The sequence below is a fragment of the Saimiri boliviensis genome, chromosome 5 (assembly GCF_048565385.1).
Source record: "Saimiri boliviensis isolate mSaiBol1 chromosome 5, mSaiBol1.pri, whole genome shotgun sequence".
Taxonomy (NCBI): Eukaryota; Metazoa; Chordata; class Mammalia; order Primates; family Cebidae; genus Saimiri; species Saimiri boliviensis.
The window spans coordinates 78,316,809-78,337,044 of record NC_133453.1 but is presented as its reverse complement, the minus strand read 5'-3'; the positions used below and the strand labels follow the sequence as shown (position 1 = coordinate 78,337,044).

Genomic DNA, 20,236 nt, shown 5'->3' with positions numbered 1-20,236 from the left:
AGTTGCTTTGGAATAAAACAAAAGCGGGAATGCCAACTTTCTTTTCTTCTCTTTAACTTCATTAACATGGTTGTATAGACATTTGCATGTAAAATGTAGCTAACAAAAATTACACAGAAGTAAATTTAGTCCTCTAGTGCCTACCTCTATGGTGAAATCAGACCATTTGGCATAGTTTGAAGTCTTCCAAGAAGCCTGGTTTCCACCTGGAAAATAAATTACTAAATTTGAATGTGTTAACTTATACTATGGTGAGTTGTCTATCTGTTACATTTTATTTTAGTGCATATACTAGAAATTGTATTTAGGGTGTTCTAAAATTGTCATCTGTCAAGGTAGAGAATTATAATAATATAATTATACCTAAAAAGTGTTCTGACTTTAGATGATTTTGGCACTGTTACAAATATGATACATTTTTAAAAATTCAGAATGTTTATTACAAATTCATATGTTTAATTGTCAAATTTTGAGATTAATTTTGATAAGCTATAACCAAAGTTTATTTGCATTTATTGGTACCTAGTTAATGCTTATACACAGGCTTCAGTGTAACACATATACACTATTGCAATGTTTAGAAGTACTTATTTGCTTTATCTTTAAATGGTACTTTGTCCCAAAATTTTCTAAGAGTTTGGTAAATATCAAACATTTACCCAATCACTGTTGCATTCTCCATTCATCAGTACATTCTGTTTTAAATCATAAACAGTTTGATTCTGAGTTATAAGAAATATTTTGAGTAATCAAATATTTAATGTTGTATAACATAAAGTATCATAATGAGATTATTGATGAGATGTCATGATCAGTAAAGACCATACTCAGTAAATTTACCCAGATAAAACTATGTGTTATAATGCTGCAAGTATACACAGAGGGAGGAGATAAAGGTGCACTATCATGGCTCAGTAAAAGCTCCTTACCACAGGTAGTGATAAGAACAAACAATGTCTTGTTAAAATGTGTAGGTTTTTCTTCATCTCAAAGGATGGTGTATTAATCTCCTAAAGAAAGTAATTTTGCTCTCTGAAATGTATATTAAGTTAAATAACTAGAACAATTATGGTTGTGGAACTTTATTTTCTCAAGCTCAGAAACTTTTAAATTTACAATATACCCAAATATGTCTAATTACTATACCACCGTTGTAATGATTACAATTTTAATGTTTGTCATTTTTTACATCCTAAAGCACTTTGTGAATCCCGGTGATTATATAATGGATACCATTTTCTGTGGGAGTGAAAAGAAGAAAAACTTGATTCATACTTAAAGGTGCTATATTTGAGGAATGTGATGTTAAAATATTTTCTCTTAGCATAAGGCATTTGTTTTAAAAAATGTATGTGGAGGACTCAGGACATTTTCTATATAGTAAACTGAATGATGAACATTATTTAAGATGACAAATGGGAATAAATTTTAGAAAGTCATACCTCTAGGAAATTTACCTCAACACTGGATTAATAGTCTAAGAAGTGATGGTGATAGAATTATAATAATGTCTTGGTTAAGCCCTTTCTCTGTGCTAGACACTTCATGTACATTCTCTCACTCAATCATTAATAATCACCTAATGAACCCAACATGATTTTGTTTTACTGATGAGAAAAATGAAGCTAAGTTTAAGTCACATAGCTTGTAATGGATGAGGCTTTACAGCTGTCAGACTCTAAAGTCTTATCTTATGCGTTGTAGTTCCACTCTGGTTTCTGAAGGACAGAAATATGGAGGAGGTTTGAAAACTCTTTCCCCTCTTAAAATTCTTATCTTTTCCTTTACTAAATCCAAAAGAGTAAGTGAAGTGGTCCAAGAATTTAGCAATGTAGTCAAGGTCCATTTGATTAGGAAGTCTTTATATGACTAGAAACAGGACTGCTTTGGCACATACATAAAGACTGGGAGATCTACACATCCATCCTCAAATTTAGCAATTTGAAGCAGTTAGCTACACGGACAGTTTTGTATGCATTGCTAAATGCAGACACAAAAACTGCATTTGCAAAAAGAGGAAACCCAGTTAAACTAGGTTGCAAATTTGGCCCTAATTTAGCGTAGCATTTGTGATACATATAGGTTAGAGTGACATTTATATAATGGTGTGAAATATGAGAAAGTTCCAATGCTAGACACAAAGACTTTTAAAAATTGCTTTTGCCTACTTTGGTTAGTTTAAGAAACAGGAGGAAGAATTTGGTTTTTCAAGTGATGGGAAGCCTTTAAGGATGTTGGAACACTGTTCAGTCCCCTGGGGTTCTGCCTGCTGTACAATTTTAAATGTCTTTTAGCTAAAAAATTGGCCAACAAGGGAAACATAGAGATGAAATCTCTTCTTTCTTATCTGGGAAGTGAGAAACTATAGGTTGCTAACATAATCCAATTTTGATAATCAAATAAATGGTCAGCTTTTGGGGTCAGAAATTCATAATCCTTCTTGTTAACATGCCTATCTAACTGGAGTAACTACCTATTAGAATTTATCTTGGAAATTTTGTCCTTATGCTCAGTTGTAGATGTGTTTCAGCTTAAGAAATACAGCCAAAAATGAGACTAGATAAATACACCATGTTTCGTGTAAATGCTACTACTACTATCATGGTACCTGAAACTATTTCCATTTCTTCATTGAAGACCACTGGAGGGCAGTGTTTTCTCCTTTGGGAACAGCACCTGGTTTCACATGGAGACTGCATAGATGTGTTCAAAACGCATCTGGGTTATGGGAAATGAGTTATACTTCTCATTCAGGCTGTGCTTGGAATTTAACCCCTCCTGTTTGCATGTCATACAGATTGTTCCTTATCATACTGCCTGTCAAATTAGTGGTACCTGAAATCAGATTCCAAAAGATCTTATTACAATACATATTTGCTGTTTTAGAGCTTTATATTCATTAACTATTTGAGGCATTATGTAAAGTTTATTTTGCTAATATAAATAGCAAATAAAAAAGGATATATGAGCAAGAGTAGGCAGTTTAATCAGATGCTTTGCACTTAAAATTTATTTTATTTTTTAATTAATTAATTAATTTTTTTTAAAGATGGGATTTCACCATGATGGTCAGGCTGGTCTTGAACTCCTGACCTCAGGTGATCCACCCAAAGTGCTAGGATTACAGGTGTGAGCCACTGCACCCAGCCTGCACTTAAAATTTCAATATTTCATTGATTTTTCAGGATCATTTTACTACATATAATATGTATATATATATCTGTCATCAGCAAATTTTCATTTTCTGGAAAGAACAAATAAAGACTTTTCCTAGAACTAGAAGCTTATTTGTCATATCTTATGATATGCTTTGTTCCCTAAGGATGGTTTATGGAAAAATATTTAGTTTCTTCTATTTTAAAATATGATTTATTGCTGAGTATTAAATTATAAAATTATACTAATTTGTGTTCCCATTAGTTAAAAATGAAACTGGATTACATAATAATTTGGTATGTGAGGGAGGTCCATTTAATCTTTATTTAAAGGCATATAATGCAAATTGAATTATTTTAATTATAATAGTCATATTTCATTGTTAAAAATGAAAATATATATTTTAGCTCTTTGACTTGTACTTTTAGTCTAATGATTTACTTGATTTGTTTTTTCAATCAAGTACCCAGAAGCTTACCTGGGACTTGGGCAAACTAAGGCAGAGCAGCCAATCACTTGAGGAAAAACCTAAATAACAATGTATTATAAATGCTTTTTAAAAGTATTTTATTTTTATAACATTATTTCTGATTACAAAAGTGATATATGTTCATTGTGGAAATTATGGAAATATCAAAAATAATTAAATAAAAATCATTACTCTGTTAATCTGTTAATCCTCTAGAGTATATCCTTATATATATTTCTATGCACTAGTATTAAAAATAATTAGGATATATAACATTACTCATTTATGAGTGATGCTTCACTTAAAATATATCACATTTTCCCATGTCATTAAGTACTAACTATAGTATTCCATAGTATAAATGCACCATAGTTTTATCTAACAAGTTCCCTAACACTATGTACTTGGCAACAGCCTTTTTTTTTTTTTAAGACAGTCTCATCTGTCACCCAGACTCGAGTGCAATGGTGCAATCTTGGCTCACTGCAGCCTCTAACTCCCAGGCTCAAGTGATTATCCTACCTCAGCCTCTTGAGTAGCTGAGACTACAGGCATGCGCCACCACGCCTGGCTAATTTTTGTATTATTTAGTAGAGATGGGGTTTCACTATGTTGACCAAGCTGGTCTTGAACTCCTGACCTCAAGTAATCCACCTGCCTCAGCCTCCCAAAGCGCTGGGACTACAGGCATGAGCCACCATGCGCGGCCAATAATTACTAATTTTCCTATATCATTAACAATGCTATGGGAACATCTCTGTAGACAAATATTTGCATACATGTACAATTACTTCCTCCAGATGAATTTCTAAAAGGGAAATTTTATGGTCAAAAAGATTTTTAAAAATAAGTTTTAACAGGCTAAAGTGCCTTCCAAATGGAAGTAGATGAGATTTTCTATTTATCTATATCTTCACCAACACTAAATGTTATCAGGTTTTTAATGATTTCTAATTTGGTGTTTGAAAAAAAATTGTTCTTTTAGTTATTTTGCTTAATTGAAAATTTTAATAATTTCATATATTTATCATTTACATATTGCTTTATAGTATATTTATTCCTATCCAACATCCATTTTTTTCTGTTGGGATGTTTGTATTTTTTAATTTTTTATATAGAAAATTATTTATGTAAGATTAGCATAGTAACACTATGCCATACATCTTACAAGTATCTTTCTAAGCTAAACTTTATCATATTTTATTTACTTTTTCACTTTTAAATTGTCAATTTCTACAGTGTTTTCATTAAAATATCTACCTTTAGTGGTCCATTTAGAAAATCTTCCTCACGGCCGGGCTCGGTGGCTCACGCCTGTAATTCCACCACTTTGGGAGACCAAGGTGGGTGAATCACAAGGTCAGGAGTTTGAGACCAGCCTGGCCAACATGGTGAAACCCCGTCTCTACTAAAAGAAATACAAAAATTAGCCAGGCGTGGTGCTTTGCACCTGTAATCCCAGCTACTCAGAAGGCTGGACAGGAGAATTGCTTGAACCTGGGAGGTGGAGGTTGAAGTGAGCTGAGATTGCGCCACAGCACTTCAACCTGAGTGACACAGCAAGACTCCATCTGGGAAGAAAAAAAGAAGAATAAAATCTTCCTCACAAAAGGTCAGATAAATATTCATTTTCATTATTTTTAATTTACTTCTTTTTTATTTAGACAGAATCTTCCTCTGTAGCCCAGGCTGGAGTGCAGTGGGACGATCATGACTCAGTGGAACCTTGACCTCTTGGGTTCAAGTGATCCTCCAGCCTCAGCCTTCAGAGGAGCTGGGACTACAGGGAAGCATGACTACACCCTGCTAAAATATTCACTTTTGTTTTCTTCTACATATTTGATGATTTTTTTGTTTCGTTTTAATATGTCTGCAGTTTATTTTGTTTTATCATGTGAGGAGAGGATTTGATCTTTTTTTTTGAACTGTTAAGCAATTATCCCTGCAAGTTTATTGAATAATATACTTCTTTCCTACTGACTTTAAGATTTTTGAATTTAGCTGAAAGCATTAACTTCTAAGGTCCTCTCCTTAGATTAATTTCCACTCTACTGATTTCTCTATTCTTCTACCTTTATCACAATATTTTAATAATATAGTCATATATCTGGTATTGCAAGTCAGTAGTTTTCCAAAATTTTCTTTGTCATTCTTGACTATTCTTTCATTTTATACTGAATTACATTGTTAAAAAAAATTCACTTAAGAACATGTTTTGCTGTGAAAAAGTACTCAAGATATATTAAGTAAAAAAAGCAAATTATACAATATATATATTAGCCCTCTTAAAATTAAAAAATGTCAGAAAAAGTGTAGAAGTGTGTGTGCATGCTCATGTGTATGTGAGGCTGTTCCTTATTGATACATACAAACATTCTGGAAGATTGGTCAAAAAAGTATTAATAATGGTTAGCTTTGGTGAGTGGGAATGAACATTGTGGAGAAGAGGGACTTTTGCTTTTTACTATAAAGAATCTTCTTAGGCAGTTTGTATTTTCTACCATGAACAAGCATTAGTCATAAAATTTTTGTAAATGTCTTTGAAAAAACGTTCAAAAAGATTATTAAAAAGCTACTTACACACAAAAGAACAAATACTGCATAATTCCATTCATCTGAGGTACCTAGAGTAGTCAGATTATAGAGACGTCAAGTAGAATGATGGTTGCCAGGAGCTGAGGGAAAGGGAAAATGGGAGTTATTATTAAAGGTGTACAGAGGAGTCTGTTTTGCAAGATGGAAATGGTCTAGAGATGAATGGTGGTAATAATTGCACAGCAATGTGAATGTACCTAATGCTACTGAACTGTACACCTAAAAATGATTAAAATGATAATTTTTATTTTATGTATATTTTACCACAATTTTTTTAAAGCTGTTTACAATGATTTACCTCTGGGGAGTTGGATTAAGGAGTCAGGATATAGGCCAAGGACAATATTTTTCACTTAACACCTTCTGCATGGCCTGAATTTTTCAGGAGAAGCCCATGTTATTTTCATAATAAAAAATTTTTAAGGGCCGGGCGCGGTGGCTCAAGCCTGTAATCCCAGCACTTTGGGAGGCCGAGGCGGGTGGATCACAAGGTCAAGAGATTGAGACCATCCTGGTCAACATGGTGAAACCCCATCTCTACTAAAAATACAAAAAATTAGCTGGGCATGGTGGCGCGTGCCTATAATCCCAGCTACTCAGGAGGCTGAGGCAGGAGAATTGCCTGAACCCAGGAGGCGGAGGTTGTGGTGAGCCGAGATCTCACCATTGCACTCCAGCCTGGGTAACAAGAGCAAAACTCCGTCTCAAAAAAAAAAAAAATTTTAGGACTCTCTCTAGACCTATTCTGATTCGGAGGGCTGCCCAATTAAAAGAAAGGTAATGTCATAGCTAATTTAAAAACGTATTGGAAATCCTAAACAGAATTACATTAAATTTATAAATGATGAGACAGCTTTAAAATATTGTCAGTTACTCTTTTTAGAAATAGTTTTCAAAAATTTTTGCGATCCTTTGAAAAATTTGAAATTTCATCATATGGATCCTACACACGTTCTATGGTTTATTAGTTTATCCCTGGGTTTTTTTATTTGTATGACTATCTACAGATTGATAGAGATATGTATAATACTATATCAATTGCCTAATTGCTATTCTTTGTAAAGTTAATTTGTCTCATTGAAGACTTTTTTCTAATTTTTCCTCTAAATAACTGAAGGAAACTGTTAATTTTTATAATTTTCTTGACTTTAATCTTAAAAATAATCCAAAAGTAATTGGTCCATTCAAGTTGGTCAGTACAGGTTCAAGATAAAATTACTGGTTTGTGTAGAAATATTAAGAATTTAGCCAATGTAACTGTTTTTTTGTTTATGTGATTTTTAAAAATCATGTAAACATGGCGTAAGAAAATATTATAAAGAATATTCGATTAATATAAATGACTGCACAGCATAATACCTGTCACTCTCTGAAAAGGAATGCAAAGGAGTAATGAATGAAAAATAATTATTAGTACAACAGGATTTCCATGAATAATTGATGAGAGCCTAGACAAGGAGGAAACAATAGGTATCACCCATTTTGAGTCCTATAAACTTTTCCATATTTGCAGAAGATACTGCTTGTATGTATTTTTTCATTTCAAAAAGGAAAGTGTTTTGCTTTTATTTCTGACTATATATTATCATTGTAGAAGGCATTCAATATTAAAGACTAAAAGTATTTTCTGTTAGTCTATAATATGAAGATCAACCATAAACTTATCATCGAGAAAAAACTACCATAGTTTTTTGCCTATTCCTCAAGAATTAATTATATTAACATACATTTCACATATTTATAAAAATGAGACCACACTGTACATAGTTTTATAGCCTCCTTTTTTCCCTTAATATATAATCACTGCTGTCTTTTAATGTCCATTAATACAGATCTTCATAATTCTTAATGGCTACTGTTAAAATGAATATTTTATTTTATGTCTATTCTATAATTTATTTGATCAATCCTCTGTTGATTAACATTTAGTAGTTTCAAGTTTTTTACTTTAAATATTGTAATACATCTTTTCACATTTGACAAGATTATTCCTTAAGAAATGGAAATGCTAGGTCAATGAGTCTGCATAAGACAAAAGTCTTAAAATTAAACGCAAAAAAAGTTAAAATATGTGTTATTGCTGAACTGTCCTCCAAAAGAGGTCATAGTCATTTTGCTCTCACAGCTTTTCTACACTGGTTTTTCTTTTCTTAATTTTTATTTTCAAATTCTGCAAAGTTTCAGAATACATTATGTTAATATTATCTTAAAAATCATTTACAGGCTGGGCGCAGTGGCTCAAGCCTGTAATCCCAGCACTTTGGGAGGCCGAGGTGGGTGGATCACGAGGTCAAGGGATCGAGACCATCCTGGTCAACATGGTGAAACCCCATCTCTACTAAAAATACAAAAAATTAGCTGGGCATGGTGGCGCGTGCCTGTAATCTCAGCTACTCAGGAGGCTGAGGCAGGAGAATTGCCTGAACCCAGGAGGCGGAGGTTGCAGTGAGCCGAGATCTCGCCATTGCACTCGAGCCTGGGTAACAAGAGTGAAACTCCGTCTCAAAAAAAAAAAAAAAAAAAAAAAAATCATTTACATTCCAACAGGTTGGAAATTATATTTTATTCTTTCTTTTAATTTCCAGAATTTAATTACTAATGAAGTTTATCATGTTTCCATGTGTCTATGGGCTATTATCTTACTTCTGCTTTTCTTCTGACATATACAACTTATTATTATTGACTTGTACACACTTCTCAAGGATTACAAATATTAATTTTTTGTGATATCTATTTTTTAGTATGTCATTAGTCTTTTTACTTTATGTCATTTTCATCAAAGTTTTTATGCATTCCAATTAATGCCTTTGATATCATTCTTAGACATTCTTTATAACATTAGTGAGAAAAAATTCTGTATTTTATTCTAATTATATTATCTTTATATTTTCATATTTTTCATTTATATCTCTAACCTACTTAGTTTTTCTTTTTTAGAAGTATACATTAAAGATTTAACCATATTTCTTCCAAATGGTTAATTACTATCCCCACACCACTTCTGAGCAATGCATATTTTCTCCATTAAATTCTTGGATACGTTGTTATCTAGTTCCAGATTTTCACCTCTGTTTCATTGATCTTAGCTGTGTAATTGCAAGGTATTGTTCAGGTTTTTCTGCAATAGTGCTTTGTAACAAGCATTTCTTCAAATCGCAGTGGTGTACAACAACAAATATTTCTTTTATGGGTATCTGGGTCAGCTGTCACACTGCAGTGTTCTTCGGGACACAAAGGGACCCTGCTCCAAGCTACAGGTCAGATTTGAGTGCTACACATTTTTTCTTTTTTCAGGCTGTAATAACAACAGCTTCCTGGAACAAATTCTTCTCATAATGTATGGTTAAGAGTACAAAAAAGCTGGTGAAACTTTCCATAGTCTTAAACCTCAACTCCAACACATTCTTTTTTCTATCCACACTGCATTGGTCTGAAGATCACCCAATCTACCCTAAGTGAATGGGAAAGGAGAGTGCATTGTCTCCACAGGGAAGGCTTGTCAAGGACAAGAGAATGAAGAACTGTAAGCAAATAATAGTATCTACCACCCTGAGCTAGTTATATTTTCTAAGGCTCAGTTTCCTCAGTGTCAAATGGGATAATTGTGAAGATTCAACTGTATAGATGATAAATGTCAAACATATTGTTCCCGGTATTTAGTCATTCAAAAATTGCACATCTGCTTCCTAACAGTATATCACTTAAATTACTATAGTTCTGTGATACATACACATATATACAGAGGGAGAGAGAGAGAGAGAGAGAGAGAGAGAGAGAGTCTTGAACTATTGCCCAAACTGGAGTGCAATGGCACAATCTTGGCTCACTGCAACCTCCGCCTCCTGGATTCAAGTGATTCTTCTGCCTCAACCTCCCAAGTAGTTAGGATTACAGGAACCTGCCATCATGCCTGGCTAATTTTTGTATTTCTATAGAGATGGGGTTTCATCATGTTGGCCAGGCTGGTCTTGAACTCCTGACATCAGGTGATCTGCCTGCCTTGGCCTCCCAAAGTGCTGGGATTACAGGCATGAGCCACCGTGCCGGTCAAGATTTTTAAATACGTAGAAGGGCAGATTAGCTCCTACCCCTACCACTCTTTCTTTTAAAGGATTTTTCTGACTATTCTCTACCATTTTTTCCTCTAGATGAATAAATAGATTTTAGATTCTATCACATATGTTCATCTTTTTAATAAGTGAGGAAAATATCTTCTCAGTCATACTACTTTTAGACTGATGAGCAAGTTGTTCCACAGCCTTACCAAGAGGAGGTTGAGGAATGACTTGGAACCCATAATAATCAACATATTTTCTGTTTATTCAAAAAATTCAAAACTATACTGCACCAATTTGCAAATGATATTGAATAAATTGGAGTGGTTAGTATCCTGAAAAAATAAACTAAAATTTAAATAAGGATAAATAATATATATATATATATTTTTTTTTTTGAGACGGAGTTTCGCTCTTGTTACCCAGGCTGGAGTGCAATGGTGAGATCTCGGCTCACCGCAACCTCCGCCTCCTGGGTTCAGGCAATTCTTCTGCCTCCGCCTCCTGAGTAGCTGGGATTACAGGCACGCGCCACCATGCCCAACTAATTTTTTTGTATTTTTAGTAGAGATGGGGTTTCACCATGTTGACCAGGATGGTCTCGATCTCTTGACCTCGTGATCCACCCGCCTTGGCCTCCCAAAGTGCTGGGATTATAGGCGTGAGACACCGCGCCCGGCCTAGAAATATTTTAAATAATGAGGAAGGAAGAGATATGCTGACATATAATGAGACCTTGCCTTCCTAAAAAAGTAAATTTTAAAAATGTTACAAATGCTTAAACTTACTTGTTCAGTCTCACTAGATTTCAGCTACAGGTTTTGATCTCCACTTCAAAAAATCCTGAATATGTAAAACAAGTCTTTCACTGTTTTTCTCTGAAACATACCGTAGTCTTAACAGAAATCTTCCTTGACAAGAGGAAAGTTTTTTATGGTTGAGGCCTGAGGTAGTCTCATTTAAGGCCATTTTAAGCTGACTTCTAATATTAAGATAGTTAAGGGGAAAATATAAGCATCACTCATCTCACATGGCCTCTACAGAATCTGATCTGGTCAGCAGAATAACTGCAAATAAAAGCATTACATCCTAAAGTTTACTATAATTTTCTCTTTTTCCCCCATCCAGACCTTTTCTTTTTTTTGAGACAAGAGTTTCACTCTGTTGCCCAGGCCAGAGTGCAGTGGTGTGATCTTGGCTCACCGCAATCTCCACCTTTCAGGTTCAAGCAATTCTCCTGCCTCAGCCTCCTAGTAGCTGGGATTCCAGGTGTGCGTCACCATGCCCAGCTGATTTTTGTATTGTTAGTAGAGATGGGGGTTCACCATGTTGCCCAGGCTGGTCTTGAACTCCTGACCTCAAGTGATCCACCCCCTTGGCCTCCCAAAGTGCTAGGATTATAGGTATGAGCCACTACGCCTGGCCAAATTTATTGCTATTTTCTGAATGAAAAGGTATTATACTAACAAGATGGAACAAAATCTAGTGACAGTTACTGCTTTAACAATTCAGATTCAGAAATAGCCACTCATCCTCCCAGAAAGAAAAGTTTTTAACTCAACAAGTAGAAAATAAAGCTGCTTTCATACATTTTTCTATAAATGCTTCAAAGAAAGAAATAGACAGGTAAAAACCTTAAAGCAGAGGAAAATACAGCAAGAAATAATGTGGCTTTTTGTTTGGTTTTAATCATTCATATTATTTTCTTTGTTCTTTAAATCTACTTCTCTTTTTCTTATTTCTAAAGTCAATGGAGAAAGGATACATTGTTGTAGAACAAGCAATAAAAGACGTTAATGATATAGTAGGTAAAAATGTAAAAAATCTTACTTAGGTCTTAACAGTCCTGCAGGACATTAGCCTCTCCTTACATTCTGTTTTGTTTATGTTTTATTTCTTTTAGAGATTAGGTCTTCCATACTTACCTGGCAGGGGAGATCACAAAGGTGGTTTTCCCAGGGTGAGGCTTATGCATTGCACTCTGGATGTGTTGACCCCTGCGTTTTCCCCAAATGGAGAAAACCCAACTGCAGAGTTTGTGATAGTGGGGGACTACACTGGAGCTTTCCCCTGACTGAAAAAAAAAAGAGAGAGAGAGAGATTAGGTGTTCCTAGGTTGCCTGTACTGGGCTTCAACTTCTGGGCTCAAAAGGTCGGCTTGCCTCAGTCTCCTGAATAGCTGGGACTACCGGTATACACTAGTGCACCCAGCTATCTTCTGTTTTCTTCTCACTTCTCACCACCTCCATTTTTCATCAGCACTGTCATCTTAATTGAACATCAAAAGAATGAATGATGCTATTGGGAGCTACAACTTTTATTTAAATGTACAGTAGTTCTAACTTTTAAATAATTGATGATCTAACAGAAGAGACAAGATATCCCTGAAATGAATTCACTTAAAATAAACTAATATGTATTGTTTAGTTGTTCTAGATATTTACTTGTAGGTTTGCTTATTATATAGATATTTGTATGCATCTATTACATAAATTATTACATATAAACACATGTACATGAAAGGGAGGAAGTCATCATTGTTCTGTATTAGTCCAGAGATGATTTCGGCAAGAAAATATTGATGGCTGATAATTCCCTGCTTTTAGAAAGCTTTAAGGTTATAATGGACCAAAAGACCACCTGAACTTTTTACTTCTAGAAACTGCAATATTGTCACAAAAATAATTGGTCTCTATTGGACAACTAAGAATACACATATATAATATCCAACACATATATACACACTCATTACTACTAGTCTGTTTGCTTTAGGGAGAAAAACTTTCTTTCTTTTGAACTTTGTTTCAAAAGGAATTTGGATGAACTAGAAATAAATTCATATATGAAGAAAAAAATTCTTTCTGTTTTCCATTTCCATATGCAGTTTGATAACTGACTTCTACTTTAGAACTATTTTTCACACAAATATAAAGAATACGCATTGAAAGAAATGTTCATGTTGTCAGCAGTAATGAAATTTAAAATCACTTTTCTGGAAACATAACCAGTCCTCATGCAACCTTCACTCAAAAGAGCTAATAGTAGTATAAATGCATCCCATTTACTGAAACTTCCATTTATATTTCTAACTTGGATGACTTTAGTAATGTCATACTTTCTTAAAATTAATAAAATAAAATTGTTTTACTTACCTGTATCTCTATGAAGGAATAAATGTGGCTATACAACTAATGTTGTTTTTTTTTTTTTTTTTGAGACGGAGTTTCGCTCTTGGTACCCAGGCTGGAGTGCAATGGCGCGATCTCGGCTCACCGCAACCTCCGCCTCCTGGGCTCAGGCAATTCTCCTGCCTCAGCCTCCTGAGTAGCTGGGATTACAGGCACGCGCCACCATGCCCAGCTAGTTTTTTGTATCTTTAGTAGAGACGGGGTTTCACCATGTTGACCAGGATGGTCTCGATCTCTCGACCTCGTGATCCACCCGCCTCAGCCTCCCAAAGTGCTGGGATTACAGGCTTGAGCCACCGCGCCCGGCTACAACTAATGTTATATATTTGTTAGCTATCCTATATTTTTACAGGGACAAGCTCCAATATATCTGTTCCTAATGATCTGGAACTTCTTGTCCTTGGTAGGGTGAGTTGGAATACCATTTCTGATATTTTTTGTACTGAGGATATTTTCTTAGTACTTCAAAATCCAAATAACCTTGAAGATCCCATCTAGCACAACTTTGGATAAAGATATATTACCTACCTGTAACTGAACAACAAAGATAATTTTTTCCTCAACAGCAAAGTGGGAAAAGTATTCTGAGTTCCATCTGAAACTTGGTCCATTTCTTTTTAGGGTACACTGGACAATTAAATAAACTATTTTCAATTTTTTTGGTTAAGTGAACTTTTAATAATAAAACAAGCCACCTAAATGGTTTTCCATTGAGATGAGAAGTTTTATAAAGACCTTGGGTTGTTTTACCCAACACTTTATGCTGTGAATAACTCATGGTTATCTTGAGAACTAGGCTGTAACATGCCTTTCATGGTCTAATTTTAAAGGTTTTGCGGAATCGAGCTTCCACTACCTTCCTGGGAAGACACTTCTCCATTGTAGCCCCTCTAATTATTTAAGGTAGGTTTCCATTGCTTTAAAATAGCTAAGTTATTCAAGTTTGAAAAACAGCTACTGCACAAGCAGCCTGACTTAAACTGACAAAAGCAAGGAAATTCTGGATCCATAATTCACCTTCCACCCCTTGACCTCACAAACCGCCATATTAGCGTGATCACACCAAAATACCAGCTTGTGTTTACAGTTTCAGTCCTCCTGATGGCGGACGGGCGCGTGTACACGAGCACTCGCTCTGTGTGCACTGAATAGGATCACGATCCGGAGAGCTGAAAATGTAAACACAAGCTGGTATTATGGTGTGACTGGCGGTTTGTGGTTCTTTGTTTGAATACTTTAAAAATGGGCACCCTGGCAAGAACAAAAGAGGCATAAAGCAGAAGTGCTTTTAAACGGCTCCGCTCATCTTTGTCCCTCCTCAGGTAGACCCGAAACAACTTATCCACTTGACGGGGTCCCCAGGAACCATGTGTTTTTGCCTAGTTAGCTATGCTTCAATGCAACAGTTTTGTTTTCAAATGCAGGCCGTTAATACTTTGCCTTTGGTAGTTTACAATTATTTTCTGAGTATTTGCAAGCACTATACCTCTCCAGTTATTATTTGTACCAAAATCTTCCACCTTGTAAATTAATTGCAATGTCTGATATGTTTGAGCAAGAACCTAAACGTCTTATATGGCCTTTTTAAAAATTTACAAGTTAACAATGGTTCTCTCACCCCAAATGAAGACTAGCACCAACCTAACTCTATTAGACAAAGCATCTACCTATCCGCTCTTGCTTATGCAATTGTAGTCATTGATTTTGAAGTGTAAATGTTGACCTCAAGAGAAACGTAAAGGGTAAAGTGTAAAAAAGTTAAAATTATAAGCTTTATTTTAGTGTAGCACTTGGTAGCATAGTTGGTCCATCCGTTTCCTCTGCAGTCTTTGTTATTTTACCATCTTGTTTTTGTTTTTTGTTTTTTTTTGAGATGGAATTTTTGCTCTTGTCGCTCAGGCTGGAGTGTAATGGCTTGATCTTGGCCCCCTGCAACCTCCACCTCCTGGGTTCATGCAATTCTTCTACCTCAGCCTCCCGAGTAGTGTGTGCCACCACACCTGGTAATTTTTTGTATTTTTAGTAGACACAGGGTTTCACCATGTTGGTCAGGCCGGTCTTGAACTCCTGACACAGGTGATCCACCCACCTTGGCCTCCCAAAGTGCTGGGATTACAGGCATGAGCCATTGTGCTCAGCCAATTTGTCCATCTTAACATTAAGTTTCATCATCGTTCCCTTCACTGTAAACTCTGATTCTTAGATTGACTTGTAGAGTGAAGAGATTACCATATCATTGCAAGGAGAAAATTCAGACATATAAAGAAGAAAGTTTGAAAAAAACTTAATTCCTCAAAAATGTCAATATAGCACATGATGTGCTTGACTTGGTGGTAAAGTACTGTTTTGATTTTTAAAGAACAACATTCTCCCTTTGGAATTAGGTATATCATTGCTATAAAAAAAAATAACTAAAGGAACAGTGGATAGTTTGGCAGATCCCTTTTGTTAAATAAAAGTTATAAATTGATTTTACACCTATTGAAGCAGCCATTCGCCACTGTAAACTTATTTTTGACAACTGTTTCTTTTAGAATCCGGTAAATAATTGAAAAACAAAAGCGATTTTCTCAACACAATTGAAAAGTAGTTAATGTAAAGACATAAATACAAACAACTCCTGGTTGTAGACAGTTTTGATGTAGTCTTCGATTCTTAATAAAGGAATAAAGAGGAATCTTAGCTTGGGATGTTTTAATGAAATGCCACTCAAATGGAAGCAAGTGATTTCAGAAGTGTTGTCAGTCACTTTAGACTGAAGAGAAATAATAAGAAATAGCTTTTAAGATATCAAATAATTTACACTAAAATGCTATACCATAGCACCTCACCTTTGAATAGGTCAACAATTTGCTTTGTTTAAAACATACTGTACTTGATCACTTCATGAAACTGCACAATTTGATTGAACTTTGTCATCTTATATCTTGATTATCTCTCTCCAAGTGAGATCCCTCACTAAGACAGCTTGCAAGCATTTCACAAATTATAATAAAAGAACCACCTACATGTACGTCAATACTGACATATCTGAATTTTGTTATTTTCACCTGGGGTATGTTTAGGCTCAATTGAAGACTAAATTATGGAATGAATAGATTTCCTGGAAGAGTGAGTTTGGCCTTATTTTGCAAACATGTTTTCAGAACAACCGTATGAAGCTGTTTGGGAGATTCATTACCCATGGTAATATGTTCATATATATAAATAATTAATACATAATGAATTAACTTTTCACAAGTTTTATCCCCAATATAATATAAACTCGTATCTTTTGTGCCATATTTCATATTCTAGAGAAAAAAATTCTATGCTACAGGAATTCATAACTTTAGCTTTTCATTTTAGTCATTTTAAAAAGTTTTTATTTCAAATATATGATTATAATTTTACAGATAGCTCAAAACATCTATGAGCTTGCAGATATCCTTATTATTCCTCAAAATTTGCATTGGCCCATATCCACTTTTTGATGTCTTCATTTTTCTTAGCTACCTAATAGTATTAGCATTTACAGATAAACGAGGCCTTTTAAATTAGAAGGTCTTTGGCAAATTTATCTTGTGGAAACTAGCTAAGAAAGGTAAAGTAGGGGTCACAAATGCTGCAACAATTTCTCAACTCTATGTTTAACAATGAGGGTTTTTAAAAAGATGAAAAAGTTCTAGAGATGAACGGCGGTGATGATTGCACAGCAATGTGAACAGTTAAAATGGTTTCACATTAAATATATTTTACAACAATAAAAAGTAGAGTTAAGATTAATTAGAATGAGAAATTAGGGACTGACTCTAAGAACCTATTTGCCTCAAAAAAAGCAACTATACTACAGAAAAGATGCAAAAATAGCTGAGAGATTAAGCAGGAAAACCAAACATTCTTCCCAATTCATTGGAGCAAATACTTAAGAATTTTTTGCCTTTGGAAATCATTCAAATTCAAATTAATCATGTAAAGTAGCCAAAATATAATATTAAAGCAAGGCAAAATTTATTAAATAGTCTTTATTCTCTCCTCTATATTTTTTAACTGGCCGTTTTTATTTTTCCAGGTTGTTATTTTTTTAAGTCCATGCACATGAGCATATAAGTTATCTGTATGACTACTTCTAAAAATGAAAATGAATAAAGTAAAAAGAAGTGAAAAATAACACTGCCTTAAATACTAGTGAATTTTAAGTAGTTGAATTTTTTAAAGTAAACTCTAAGTCATACTTTAGGGCCTACTTTCCCACTTTTTAATAGCTTTCTAAAAAAATTCAAACCTTGAAGTGCATGCAATTAGAAACATGCAACAGTAAGGCTAGGCTTAGTCACAGTACTATTTCAATGCAAGCGGCTTCTATTTTTGTGTCCTACGGAAAAATAGGATTAGAATGTTCTAACCTCTGCTCATTCTGTAGGTGAGAGTATTAAGCTGGCTGTTTAAAAAATTGGGGAATTGGTTTCTTTTTAGTCGGTTCTTTCTCATGTTTTAGTTATTAGGTGATTATTTTACTATAATTTGGAGCATTAAGGGCATACAATTGATTTTATATTCATAATCAGCTCCAAACTTTCCTGGACAGACTGCTATGGATGCAACTTATCTCTGAGTATCAGGACGTGGTTTCTGCCTCATACTCATATTGTTCTGCTGGTTTTGTGCCCTAGCTGCATGGTTTTAATTCCATTATCTAAATCAGCGCAGTATTACATAAATGTATAGAATCTCAGAGCTGGATGAATTTTGAATACATCTAGTTCAAGCACCCATCTGATGATGTTTGAATCACTTCAAGTACTTACACAGCCTTAGTGTTAATAAGGGATAGTAGTACTTTCTATTACTGGGGCATATACAACTGAGAACAGAAAAACTAATAAGCCAGGAATAAATTACTATTCCTCATCTGCAAAAGATGTATAGGATTGAAGATTAAATGAAATAACCTCTATAAGCGTACCTAGCACAATGCTAGAAATATAGTACATATTGAAAATAGTTATACTTAAATCCATTTTATCATACTCATGACTCTATGTTCCCGAGTGTCTAGTGCTACTTAATTTCACGTAGATTTTTTTGCACTTGGTTGTCTATTATGATGTTAAAGTTAAAGTTGTTAAAGTGTCATTAATCTAATATTATGATATAGAACCAGTTCACAGTTTTTTAAAATGAAAGAAAAATGAAGATACTTTTATTACATACTAGATTCTTGTGACATTAGGACTTTGGCTATGTCAAGATAAATTTACATAAATATTTACTTGTTCATTTTATTCACCTTCTCATTCACTCACTCTAATGCTAAAAGCTTAGTGACAAACTGTAAACATCACTAGAAATTTTGGAGTCTTATCACAGCCTCAATGAATACTTGTCTTTATAAATGCAAAACTCCTCTTCTACTCATTTTACATTTTGGTTGACTAGATAATGGAGGAGTATGAAAACCTATTAACTTCTAAATCTAAAATATTTCCCACGTCTATTTCTTAATTTTATGTGTGTGTGTGTGTGTGTGTGTGTGTGTATGTATATATATATATATATATATATATATATATATGAAACTTCTGTCTAGTAAAAAGTCAGATACCTACATTCAGCTAGATATTATAGTCTTTAAGCCATGTTTTCAAATGTTCTTAAATATTTCTTGTACTATGATTATTATTACAGCAATCTGATTAAAAGTAGTTTTGTTTAAGGTAAATTACTTTAAATTATGAAGATGTGAGTTAAAAAACTTTAAAGTAATTAGCAGCTTTGGTTTACCTGAAAGACACAGATATTAGAAACATGTAATTTAGTATCAGCACATCTCTAATATCAATGTTATTTAAAGCTATACATTAAGAGTCATAAGCATCTGTAGTGACAGAAGCAGCATGCAGCAAAGTACTGAAAAACTGGAATAGAATTAATTGGTTTTGGTCTACCCACTTCAAATTAGAAAATAGCAACAGAAAGAAAAATTAAACACTAAATGTATTCGTTAGGCAGGATCAGCAATCATGCTGCCCACACATGATCTGCAATGAATTTGTAAATAAGATTCATCACCTGAAGGATAATAATCTCTAGTTTAATAGTCCAAAAGACTAGACAAGTAAAAACTACTAATGAATGTACTATATAAACACAAGGGCAAGAATGTATATTGGTTGAGCAAATAGGATAACAAGGAGACTCTGTTTTGTTATTAAAGTAGACCAAAAGATACACGACACATATCTGGAGATTTTTCTGAGGTGTTAACACTGCTCAAAACAGGGTCACTTAAAAGGAAGGGAAAAGTGTTAGTACTAGGTAAAGAGAGCAGAAGTTGATTTTTAGAAAAGAGCTGGCATTTTTAAAAGTAAGGATCACTGTAAAAAAAACAAAACCTGGCCGGGCGCGGTGGCTCAAGCCTGTAATCCCAGCACTTTGGGAGGCCGAGGCGGATGGATCACGAGGTCGAGAGATCGAGACCATCTTGGTCAACATGGTGAAACCCCATCTCTACTAAAAATACAAAAAACTAGCTGGGCGTGGTGACGCGTGCCTGTAATCCCAGCTACTTGGGAGGCTGAGGCAGGAGAATTGCCTGAACCCAGGAGGCGGAGGTTGCGGTGAGCCAAGATTGCGCCATTGCACTCCAGCCTGGGTAACAAGAGCGAAACTCCGTCTCAAAAAAAAAAAAAAAAAAACACAAAACCTGAGATAGTTACCTTAATTTTAGTTAATTTTTCATAATTGCATATTGAAAGTTTTACTAATAATAATCTGAAGTGATTTTAGCGCAC

General features: G+C 34.4%; 1 protein-coding gene and 1 non-coding gene across 2 annotated transcripts in view; one reads left to right on the top strand and one right to left on the bottom strand.

Annotated features, from left to right (window-relative positions):
• The window catches only part of LOC104649919 (uncharacterized), a 71,617-nt gene that overhangs the window by 10,028 nt on the left and 41,353 nt on the right, over positions 1-20,236 (bottom strand). The window contains exons 4-7 of the mRNA XM_074400177.1: positions 12,201-12,349; positions 6,206-6,300; positions 2,609-2,835; positions 145-206 (exon numbers count right to left, since the gene is read on the bottom strand). The gene's annotated coding sequence lies outside the window, so the exon portion shown is untranslated. The remainder of the gene's footprint in view (positions 1-144; positions 207-2,608; positions 2,836-6,205; positions 6,301-12,200; positions 12,350-20,236) is intronic.
• On the top strand, positions 12,193-12,348 carry LOC120364512 (U1 spliceosomal RNA). Its single transcript, XR_005579759.1, has one exon. It is a non-coding gene; the product is annotated as a U1 spliceosomal RNA (small nuclear RNA).